The following is a 7,378-nucleotide window of genomic DNA, read 5'->3' as shown; positions in this document are numbered from 1 at the left end:
AACAAACAATTCACACAAGATTGCTTAAAAACAGATCAAAAGAAAATAGGCTAATAATCAAACTATTGGATTCTCAAATCAACAAACGACTGTCAAGTACACTAAGCAGAGGCAGAAATACTAATCACTGTGTTAAACTACACTAATCCGACTAAACGACTGAACAGACAGCAAATTAAAACCTAAAATCCATATGGACCCAAATAGCCCTAAATGAACACAGATCAAACTTCGAGAAAATGGAGCTAATTCGAGATCCTAGCTTAACATAATGCAAGACGGAGAAGAAGGAAATGGACAGAACATGAAGAACTTACCAATTTGACCTCGAACCCAGACCTTTGAACTCGGATTTGATATCCACTCGATTGACTTCCGATACAGCTTCTAGATAATATTATGTGCTCATTTTTACAAAACTAACACGTAACATTATCTGGAACCGCATGAGAGCAGATGTAGTTGAAACCCTAGATCCAAGCCATGAAGATTTGAAGGCGAATTTGAAGGGTTTTGGGTTGGGATTCGGGTAAAGGAGGTCGGGGAGATTGTATGATATTAATTTGGGCAAGTTTGGATGAGTTAGGGTTTTCACCGGATTTTTGATCTAATATTCGAGAGGTTGGGTTGGGATTTGAGCGAAACTAATGGTAGATATGAGAAGAGGAGGAAGAGAAGAGACTAGGGTGTATTTTTTTGGGTAATTTGGAGCACCGCCACCGGCGGAGGCGATTTCCGGCCGGCGGCGGACGGTGGAAGACGGCGGGGGGTGATTTTGTACGAGGAAGATGACTTGGTCTTAGAGTTAATGACTAATTTCGGACACTTTTATTAAATAACCAAGAACGAATCTTTGCCGTTGGATTAAAAGAATGGATGACCGAGATTCTTTGACGCCAAACGGCGTCGTTTGGCTAAGAGTGGGGCGGACCGGGTTGGGAATGGACTTGGGCCGGATTGGGCGGGAAAGGGGTATTGGGCCACCAGAATTAAACAAGAGTGGCCCAGTTCGATGGTCTAGTTAATCAAAAGGCCTTTTCTTGTTATTCTTTTCTTTTCATTTGTTTTCTTATATTTTGTTTCTTTTATTTTCATTTTGCATTTTTGTATTTTATGATTTTATTAAAAATGCAAAACATTAAAATGAAACCTAATTTATTGCCAAAACTGAGCTAATTAATTCCTACAAAATTGATTAAATCCTATTTAAAAGTAGACTCAACAATTAACAATTAAAAATGCAAAAAATGGACTATTTTTGTCATTTTCTTCATATTTTGTTCTAAAAATAACTTAACCACTAATTAATCCTAAAATATGAAATTAAATCCTAAATGCAAATGTCAAGTGTAATTTTTATATTTTCATATACATTAAAATGCACAAATAAAATGCAACAATTAACAGAAAACAATGCAAAATTCACAAAATTGTAAAATAATGAAAGAAAATCATTTTGTTTGAATTTTTGGGAATAATTCACTTAGGGCAAAAATCACGTGCTCACAACAACGAGCCTAGATATCTAAATGATTTGTATTTTGATACCGCAATCCCATCTAGTCTCACCTCAACTTTGTTTTCTCATGCTAACTAAACTTTTAGTATATGTATTCAGTCTTACCTCTACTTATCCAAAAGCCCTTACTCTCCAAAATGCTTCTCCATAGCTCAAACTTTTAATTGACACCCTTGCTAATTTCATCAATTAACACAATGTCATCAATAAATAGCATACATCATGAGACTTCATCTTCTATTTTTTAGGTTAGCTCATCCATAACTACGGTAAAGAAGTAGGAGCTCAATGCCGAACCTTGGTGCAAAATCCACTATTATAGAAAACTCATGTGTATTACCTATTACTAGTTCCATGTTAGTAACAGCTCATTCATACATGTCCTTATGGCATTTATATAGTTAATAAAGAATTTCTTATTTTGTGGCACTCTATCATATGCTTTCTATATATCAATAAATATCATGTGTAGTTCTTTCTTCCTTTTGCAATAAATTTTCATTATTTTACTTAGCAAGAATATAGCTTCCGTTGTAAATCTATCGGGCATAAATCCCAACTTATTCTCTATTACTCTTTTCTGTAGTTTATGGTATGACTCATGAGTTTAACGCTACGATAGTTCATAGAACTTTGAATATCTCCTTTATTCTTATAACTTGGGATCAGAGTACTTTGATTTCACTTTGGGTATCTTACCATTTCTTAGTACAACATCAAATAGCTTGGGAGTCATTCTACTCCAACCTCCCTAAGACACTTCTTAACCTCTATAAGAATACTATCTGGACCACAAGCTTTTCTCTCTTCATATTTTTCATGACATCCTTTACCTCTGTCGGCCTATATAATTTCACGAGCGTAACTAAAGTTTCTATCGCACATAGATGTCTGGAGATCTATAATACTTTTATTTTGGTTCGAGTTAAATAATTGATTAAGGTATCCTCTCCAACTCTCCTTGATATCATTATCTCCTATCAATACTTGTTGAGAAATCGCCCTTAATACACTTAACTTGATTTTAATCCTAACCCTCTCCCACCCCAGTCTCTTTCAATCTTGCGAGTTTAAATATTTCTTTCTCCCTTTCTTGCTTCCCTAGCTTATGGTACAAGCCACCAACACTTTTTTCTTGGGCTTTACTAATAGCCTTCTTAGCTTCCTTCTTGGCTCTCTTGTATTCTTCAAAAGCTTCTCTGTCTTCTGCTTTTTGCAACTTCATATAATAGTCGTTTAGCTAAATAACTTTTTGTACCTTCTTATTTCCACTGCCAGAATTTATGTGGTCGAGGTCCTAGACCTTTTAGATACGCCTAGTATTTTTGCTGCTACTTCTCTATGCAATCTAATATTTCCTTTCACAAGAGGTCTGTGTCTTTCTCTAAATCACAAGCTCTCTTCTCCCATAGTTTTTCTTGAAACGCTTATTGGTTAATGCCTTTAACTTCTACCACCTAATACATGATAGTTTTCAAGTCAGCTTCTTTCTTGATCTACTCTTAAGCTTTATATCTAAGGCAATTGATCTATGTTAGGTGCTCATCACTTCTCCCCAATAACCTTACAATCCTTTCATGTACCTCTGTATTATCTTCTTGTAAGTATAAAGTCTATTGGACTATGATTACGCCCGCTCTTATAAGTTATTAGGTGTGAATCTCTAAAAATATGTATTAGCTATCACCAAATCATAAGATATAGCAAATCCTAAGATAGTCTTCCCTTTATCATTCTTAGTACTATGGCCATGATCACCTACATGGCCATTTAGATCTTCCCTATAAAGATTTGTTTGTCTCCTAAGATCCCTTTAACCAAAGAATTCATATCATCCAAAATATAGCTTTATCTTCTGCATCTGGTTCTATTTGAGGAGAATAGTTACTAATAATATTGATTATGTCCTTTCCTCATATAAGTCTTACTACAATTATCTTATTCCTAATTTGCTTTACCTCTACAACTTTATCATTAAGTCTTGGTTCTATAGTAAGTTTCAGTCTGTTTCTATTTTTATATATCGCATAATATCAAAGATTTTAACCCGTATTATCTATCTCTCTAGCCTTTTGCCCTGCCCACTTAGTTTTCTCAAGGCATGCAATATCAACTGGTCTCCTTTTTAAGGTGTTCGCTAATTCTGTTGACTTTCCTGTCAAAGTACCTATGTTCCACCTACCTACCCGAATTTGCCTCTCTTGGATAGCTTTTTAACCATATTCGTCTATAATGCGAGAATCCTTTCTTATTTTGCACTACATAAAAAAACTAATGTGGCAGAACTTGCTTCTTTACCTATGCACATCCATCATGTAAGAACCCTTTTATATTTTATACCATATAGGGGCGCTAATATATCGGAACTAACTTCTTTACCTGCATCTGTCTATGATGTGGGAACCCTTAATCATACTCCCTCACACCCAGCTAGCAATGTGATGGAACCCGTTGCTTATTTTTTATCACATTGGGGTGCGACATAACGCGTGCCTAGGTGGGTACGTACCAACGATATTTGTGTTATGATGATTCATCATGAATTAGCAAGTTTTACACTAGCTGTCAGCCTATCGCAACCTTCCTCTTTTATCCGAACTTTGAATCAGCAATATGAGCAAGTCCTCACCAGTGAAGTTGCCTTTTCTCTTGAACCGTTCTTGTTTATCTAAAATAATTTTTTATAACTTCTTTCACTATTTGTAAGAACACGTTGTATTATAAACATGATTTTTTGTGTGTGTTTGTGGCAATTCTTGTATTCAAGGACCAATTCTTCTAAAACCAATCCAACACAAATCCAAAAGAAAGCCAATACTTATTTATTTTTGAATTAGTTAGCTCCTATAGCAAAGGTTGATACCTTATTTATTTTAAATAAATATTCTTTTAAAAAATTATATTTAGTAGCTACCTTTTGAATTTTTTATAGCCAAATATCTATTTATGGTCACCTCCTACCCTTAAGCCATAAAATAAGCTTTGTATTATTTTTCTCTCTCATATCCCCTCAAATTTCTCCTATCCCCAACCCCATATCTATTTAGGTATTAACTGTTTCAAAATTCTAGCAGACGGCTGCTGCATTAGCTTTCGTTATGTCTCTTCTGCGTTTAGTTTCACTCCAATTTTATTAACTATTGATAGCTTTGCTACTCACACCTACGAAAAATCTTTGTACTCAGAACCAGTTAATAAGCAGAAATCTGGGTGAACTGTTGGGAGATGACTGCTTGTAAAGAGACTAAGCAACCTACGAGTCCAATCGTTTCAAAAAGTGAAACTCAAGCTCTAATCTTTTCTAATCCTGCAGATGGGAATATCTGCTATTCTTATTTCCCATGTTTCCTTCTTTAACCACTAAAATTGTCGCCATTTACAGTCAATTGCTCTTGAATGGAAGAAGGAAAGATTTTGACTGATATTTTCTCGCTGTAATGGAACTTGTATTTTCTGTTAATATATTTCAATGTATTTCAATGTATCTCGCTGTATTTTATTGTATTCATTGTCTTTTTTTTTATTGTATTTCAATGTATCTTGCTGTATTCTATGTATTTTATTGTATCCATTGTCTTTCTTTTATTGTATTTCAATGTATCCCACTGTATTCTATGTATTTCATTGTATTCACTGTCTCATTCTATTCCATGAATGTATTCATATGCTTTTTTTAATTAATATAATTTATGTGTTCAAATGTATTATATAATTTCTCTGAAGATTGCTATATTTTTGGGGTATTTTTCAGTTGAGAATCTTTTTTATAACTGAAAATACAAAATTTGTGTGTTATAATTGAGTTTGTTGAGTTATATTAGGAGTCTATTATGCTAATTGATTCACTTTCCGTTTAAAAACAGTGTAATCCCCTGTTTCACGCCGTGAATACAGTCGAATACAATAATTTGTCCAGCTGTAATCCCATGTTTCACGCCATGAATACAGTCGAATACACTCGAATACAAAAATCTGTCTAGCTGTAATCCCCTGTTTCACACCTAGAAATGCTACTGTATTCATGAATACAGTAGCTTAAATACATCGAATACACTCTAAAAAATCTGAAACATAGCTATAGGAAGTAATATAGTAAATGGTAGCTACAGCTAGCTAATAACCACTAAAACATAGTGATTTCTGAAAGTTTCTCTTTATTTTTCAACTCCAAGAACCCAATTTTATTATTTTGAGTAGAGTACCAAGTAGGCTAATACACATTTCACTTTAGATTAAGGATAGGTCAGACTAGTAGCCTGGGCCATAGATTGAGGCTAATGACTATTTACTGTCCATGGACCATCATAGTCTTGTAGCCTGGGCCTCTAGCCTGTAAGTGAATCCTAGGAGAAATTGGAAGACCCACAGGCCTTTTTTGCAGCTAATGGGCTGTTCCAAAAGTCGGAAGCTCAAACACCAAATGGACCATATCAAAGTATCTTGGACCTCATACAACTTTTTCTAAATTATATTATCATAAACGAAAACTCTCAGCTATGTTCATTTATTAGTAGCTTATTACAAAAATTGTCCAATTCATTAAATATTACTAATATTAACCAAATATTATCAATATTAGCTAATTAGCTATTTGTATCGAAAATAAGGTCAAGTTTTTGCTTTCTTTTGAGTATGTGTAATTAAAATAGATTGGGTACTTCTTAAGGAGTTTGAATCTCAGTTTTGGGATGACTTGGTGGGGTTTTGAGGCGGTTTGAATAGGAAAAGTAGAAGATGAAAAATAAAATAAATAATATGTGTATCACATTGTGTATCACATAATGTATCATATTTGTATAAAATGTGTATCACATGTATATCCATGTATACCTCTGTGTGTGTGATACATGTGTCGCAGAAGAATTTTTTGAACTCGATTTTAACTACGAATTTTGATATCAAATCGGTCCAAATCACGTCTAATCTTCCTCAAAATTTGTATATTAACTCATCTATATGTTTTCAATGAAATTCAACCATACCCATTGAAAAAGTTTCTTTTATGCTTAGATATTTAGAATCTTGTATATATATTTTTGGTATATATCATTCTAGTTCCCCCAAGCAATTCAATATTTTCTCTTTCTTTATTTTTCGTTTTTTTTTTCACAGTTTAACTAGATGAAAATTAAGTTTGTTGCGCAATCAATTCTTTGATGGGTCAATACACTAAGTAACACAAGGCAAAAACACCGACCCTTCGAACGTGATTTGTTCCATATAGTGACCAAGATTTAAAGTAATAGCCAAAAATGGAGTTGACTTTTGTGAAAAACTCCAACCAAGATTTGGTCACGGGCTACTTGGAATTTTGCTATAGAAAAATGACACCAAAATTTTTGTCATTTGTTTTAACAGCTCCACCTTTCATTCTCAGTCAACCCATATTTTGTCCCTCTTCAAAAATACCCACAAACAAGTCACTATCCAAATAACCACCCCCACATTGTTAGGGCTTCCAAGAATTATCATTTTGGGAACTCTCAAAGCAAAAGTCAACTCTATATAGGAACATAAGTTTTGAAGCAAACCACGACTTTGGATCCATATGAGGTTGACTCATACACATAAATATTGATTTCATTTATTTGAACTCTTGTCAAATAAAAGTCATTTTATTACTATGGTATTATTATTTGTTAAACTCATCCTAACCGGGTTAAGCTTATACAAGAAATTATTTCTTAGAGATTTTATTTTATGACGGTGGTGTTCAGATTAACTTGCACACACTTTTAATATTCTGCCAAAAATCTACCACCTTCACATCATAGATATACACCGGATATCTCTGTCCACCAAATTTTAGGAAAATAGAAAGAAATCACCTAGCATTTTTTTGTCGTTATTGGGATTTAA

Source organism: Nicotiana attenuata, unplaced genomic scaffold, assembly GCF_001879085.1.
Source record: "Nicotiana attenuata strain UT unplaced genomic scaffold, NIATTr2, whole genome shotgun sequence".
In the NCBI taxonomy this organism is placed as follows: Eukaryota; Viridiplantae; Streptophyta; class Magnoliopsida; order Solanales; family Solanaceae; genus Nicotiana; species Nicotiana attenuata.
The sequence above is the reverse complement of the archived record's forward strand: the minus strand, read 5'-3'. Positions refer to the sequence as shown.